Consider the following 1043-nt stretch of genomic DNA (forward strand, 5'->3'; position numbering starts at 1 on the left):
GGAGGGAGAGAGAGAAGGAGGGAGGGAAGCATGGGGTTGTTGCCTAGAAGGGAGTGATTGTGTAACCCCACAGTATTTCCTTTTTAACTAGTGATCAAAACACACAGAAAACTTCAAAAAGCTAAATGCTCAGGAGAGGAGGTACAAAGGGAAGCCATGCACGTGACACTGTGATGAGTGAACCAGGGAGGAGAAATCTCCAGTATTCTCTTTCATTCTTGCCCGCGCTCTGGGGAGCTGTGGAGCTGCTGTGAGCGGAAGTGGCCCTCTGTGCAGCAAAGGCCGTTGCTCCGCTGAGTATTCACCATCAGCAAGGAGCCAGTGCACGTTTCTGGGTAGCCCAGTTCTGCCTAGATTGGACTGCAGGTGTCCAAAAAGGCTGTTTTCGGTTGCTCCTAATGATATCTCCAGCACCTCAGAGCTGTAGATCTCAGGGACAGAGTGCACACTCAGGGACAAGCAGACGCCAGCCATCTCCTGACCACCGCATTTCTCTCCACCTCTTGGCCATTTCCGGCAGCCGATTGCCAGTGGCCGGAGGAGGAGAGAGAACAGCAGCGCTGAGCCCACAGCAGTGTGAGGTTGCAAGTGGCATGCATGAGGACAAGGGGCCCCACTTCAGGTGCCGTCCGGGTTGCTCAGGCCCCACCTTGGCCAGGCACCAAGGCTGCATGGTGTTCATTAAAATAGGAACCTCCTGACCAAGACTTTGAAGATAGGAATCACCCATCCCAAACCAGACACGGCCCACCAGTCGTCAGAAGGAAGCCAAAGATGGTGAATGATTAGCAGAGCTGGCAGACAGCTCCAGAGCCTGTGGACACCGAGTGCCTCGAAAGAGTTTCCTGAGGAAAACTCAGCTTGACCACAGGAGCCCACGGACGTCCTTCATGGCCTGTCTGCTCCATGGCGAGACTCCCCCTCAGACCTGTCTCCCTGACCACCACCCCACGTGCTTGAGGGGCCCCAGGCACAGCCACTGCCACTTGTCTGGCATGAAATGCCAGGATGAGCCAGAATGCCTTCAGGAATTCAGTACATAT

The sequence above is a fragment of the Monodon monoceros genome, unplaced genomic scaffold (genome assembly GCF_005190385.1).
Source record: "Monodon monoceros isolate NGI ecotype Baffin Bay Population unplaced genomic scaffold, NGI_Narwhal_1 Super_Scaffold_18, whole genome shotgun sequence".
Classification (NCBI taxonomy): Eukaryota; Metazoa; Chordata; class Mammalia; order Artiodactyla; family Monodontidae; genus Monodon; species Monodon monoceros.